Source organism: Colletes latitarsis, unplaced genomic scaffold, assembly GCF_051014445.1.
Source record: "Colletes latitarsis isolate SP2378_abdomen unplaced genomic scaffold, iyColLati1 scaffold0039, whole genome shotgun sequence".
Taxonomy (NCBI): Eukaryota; Metazoa; Arthropoda; class Insecta; order Hymenoptera; family Colletidae; genus Colletes; species Colletes latitarsis.
In genome coordinates this window covers 362,501-366,384 of record NW_027488389.1, presented here as the reverse complement: position 1 = coordinate 366,384, position 3,884 = coordinate 362,501, and the positions used below count along the sequence as shown (strand labels likewise).

The 3,884-nt window shown below is 43.6% G+C and overlaps 1 non-coding gene across 1 annotated transcript in view; it reads left to right on the top strand.

Moving 5' to 3' along the window:
- Window positions 1-3,678: 3,678 nt before the first annotated feature.
- LOC143350780 (small subunit ribosomal RNA) overlaps window positions 3,679-3,884 on the top strand; it is a 1,933-nt gene continuing 1,727 nt past the window's right edge. Inside the window, exon 1 of the ribosomal RNA XR_013081250.1 lies at window positions 3,679-3,884. This exon is cut by the window's right edge and continues 1,727 nt beyond it. This is a non-coding gene — a ribosomal RNA (small subunit ribosomal RNA).

The window sequence follows — 3,884 nt, the reverse complement described above, 5'->3', positions numbered from 1 at the left end:
GTCCACTGATCGTTTTATTTTTTTGTCGAATTTTGAGAATTTTTTTTTTTTTTTCTCGAAAACGAGCTCGACGACCTGCACTTTTGACGACGCCATCGTGTTCCCCGGATTTTTTCCTGCAAGATAGCGTGTCTATTTTTTGTCCTACGACGATTTTTGACGCCGGAGCGGTGTTTCGGAGCAGAGCGGACTTAGAAACTTTCGCGCGTCGACCGCCGGACCGATCGCTCCAGGCTGTTTTTCGTCAATAACTCGAAAACGAGCACGGTAACGCTCGTTTTCGCCCGTACGATACTTGTACCGTTTACCGTTGGCTACCTGGTAGATGGTTTTTTTTTTTTTTATCTCGAATTTTGAGAGCTTTTTTAACTTTTTTCTCAAAAACGAGCACGTGAACGCCAATTTTGGTCTATACGATTCTTATGCAGTTTTATATTCTCTACACGGTCCACTGATCGTTTTATTTTTTTGTCGAATTTTGAGAATTTTTTTTTTTTTTTCTCGAAAACGAGCTCGACGACCTGCACTTTTGACGACGCCATCGTGTTCCCCGGATTTTTTCCTGCAAGATAGGGTGGCGATTTTTTGTCCTACGACGATTTTTGACGCCGGAGCGATGATTCGGAGCAGAGCGGACTTAGAAACTTTCGCGCGTCGACCGCCGGACCGATCGCTCCAGGCTGTTTTTCGTCAATAACTCGAAAACGAGCACGGTAACGCTCGTTTTCGCCCGTACGATACTTGTACCGTTTACCGTTGGCTACCTGGTAGACGGTTTTTTTTTTTTTTATCTCGAAGTTTGAGAGCTTTTTTAATTTTTTCCACAAAAACGAGCACGTGAACGCCAATTTTCGTCTATACGATTCTTATGCAGTTTTATATTCTCTACACGGTCCACTGATCGTTTTATTTTTTTGTCGAATTTTGAGAATTTTTTTTTTTTTTTCTCGAAAACGAGCTCGACGACCTGCACTTTTGACGACGCCATCGTGTTCCCCGGATTTTTTCCTGCAAGATAGCGTGTCTATTTTTTGTCCTACGACGATTTTTGACGCCGGAGCGGTGTTTCGGAGCAGAGCGGACTTAGAAACTTTCGCGCGTCGACCGCCGGACCGATCGCTCCAGGCTGTTTTTCGTCAATAACTCGAAAACGAGCACGGTAACGCTCGTTTTCGCCCGTACGATACTTGTACCGTTTACCGTTGGCTACCTGGTAGATGGTTTTTTTTTTTTTTATCTCGAATTTTGAGAGCTTTTTTAACTTTTTTCTCAAAAACGAGCACGTGAACGCCAATTTTGGTCTATACGATTCTTATGCAGTTTTAGATTCTCTACACGGTCCACTGATCGTTTTATTTTTTTGTCGAGTTTTGAGAATTTTTTTTTTTTTTTCTCGAAAACGAGCTCGACGACCTGCACTTTTGACGACGCCATCGTGTTCCCCGGATTTTTTCCTGCAAGATAGGGTGGCGATTTTTTGTCCTACGACGATTTTTGACGCCGGAGCGATGATTCGGAGCAGAGCGGACTTAGAAACTTTCGCGCGTCGACCGCCGGACCGATCGCTCCAGGCTGTTTTTCGTCAATAACTCGAAAACGAGCACGGTAACGCTCGTTTTCGCCCGTACGATACTTGTACCGTTTACCGTTGGCTACCTGGTAGATGGTTTTTTTTTTTTTATCTCGAATTTTGAGAGCTTTTTTAACTTTTTTCTCAAAAACGAGCACGTGAACGCCAATTTTGGTCTATACGATTCTTATGCAGTTTTAGATTCTCTACACGGTCCACTGATCGTTTTATTTTTTTGTCGAGTTTTGAGAATTTTTTTTTTTTTTTCTCGAAAACTAGCTCGACGACCTGCACTTTTGACGACGCCATCGTGTTCCCCGGATTTTTTCCTGCAAGATAGCGTGTCGATTTTTTGTCCTAGCTCAATTATTAAGGAAGTTACGGTTTCTTGATTTTTCGGTATGTTCGAACTGGTCTTTTAGGCGGGCGCTCGGTCGCGCGGTGCTTTCGCATCGACCGACGTACCGATCGGCGGCGACGGTTTTTCGTCTATATCTCGAAAACTAGTACGCTAACACATATTTTGACCTATATGATATTTGTTCAGTGTAATTTTTTCTATCTGGTAGGCTGGTTTTTTTTTTTTTATCTCGAATTTTTTGAACGTTTTTGTTTTTTTCTCGAAAACTAGCGCGACGACCGATATTTTTAACTACGGTTTTGAATTCGTCTAATTTTTGCCTACAAGATAGCGTGTCGAGTTTTTGTCCTGCGACGATTTTGACCATTTTTTCATTTTTTTCTCGAAAACGAGCACGGCAATCTATATTTTTAACGACGGCATCGTGTTCCCCTGCTTTTTTCCTACAAGATAGCGTTTTTTTTTTTTGCCCTAGCTCAATTATTAAGGAAATTACAGGTGTTGGTTTTCGCTCTAAGTTATAACAGGCCGTTCGGGCGGGCGGTTGGGTCGCGCGGTTCCCCCCATAAGCGGCCGTGCGTAAGCCCGTGCGTCGCCGGCGTTCCGGCGGGCGCCTCGGTACCTATAAGAGAAGCGACGGTCCGGTCGAGTCGGTCGGGGCAGCGTCGAGCGTACGGCTATTCTTCGACCTCGGTTGAGAAGCAGTCGTCGCTCCTCGGGATTTCATCCTGACTGTTCTGTATCGTGCTCGTTCCAGACTTTCTCCACACTGCATTGCCACGAGTCGGTGTCTTTGACCGAATGGCTCTTGAAGTGGTATAAGCGTCTCGAGTGACGTTGGTGACTTGTATACGTTTAAAATATGTATACTCGTACTATCCGAGCATCAACTCTTCAGTCCGAGCGATTGAAAATTTTGTGAAAACCATAAACTGGCACTACACTCTACGGAGCGTAGCTTAAAAGGCAAAAATTGTATGGAACTACGGTTCGTACTCTGGAAAGTGAGCAAAGAATGAAATACAGGTGTCTGACCTCGACATAACAGTACGGCGCCGAATACGTGCTTTCTCGACCAGCACATACGCGCTTTCTCGTTTTTGTCCAGCATGAATGCTTAGTCTTCGGGCCTGGCAATACGTGCTTCCACGATCGATGCCCAGCGTGAATAAGTGCCCGAGATGTTCAGCATGAGCGCAGCTCTACGTACTTTGTCGTTGTGGGATACCATTATACAATAATGTTCTGTTGTGAAGTAAAATACGAAACGAGAGAGTTTGGTGGTGACTCTGTCGAGAAAAAGCAAATATAAACGAGAGAGTTGGTGGTTTCTCTGTCGAGAAAAAGCAAATATAAACGAGAGAGAGTTGGTGGTGACTCTGTCGAGAAAAAGCAAATATAAGAGAGTTAGTTGGTGGTGGCTCTGTCGAGAAAAAGCAAATATAAGAGAGTTAGTTGGTGGTCGCTCTCTCGAAAAATGAAATTAAATTAAATAAACGAGAGTTTGGGGAGCTCTCGGAAAAGTGAAAGAAACTAAACGAAGGAGAGGGTTTTTGGTGGTACCCTCTCTATACATATATAATATTATAACACAAGAGAGGAAGAGGTGGCTCTCAAGTCTTTCGAACGAAAGACTAAAATTTGATGTTGAAAGAAGGAGTTTTTTATGTGTCGTCGTCCGTTCTCCTTCAGAGTCGGCGACGAAGAATAAAATTGAGAGAATATTACAAAAGAACTTTACTCAAGTTCCCTGGTTGATCCTGCCAGTAGTCATATGCTTGTCTCAAAGATTAAGCCATGCATGTCTCAGTACACGCCGTATTAAGGTGAAACCGCGAATGGCTCATTAAATCAGTTATGGTTCCTTTGATCGTACCCACATTTACTTGGATAACTGTGGTAATTCTAGAGCTAATACATGCAAAACAGAGTTCGTCCCAGTGATGGGAGGAA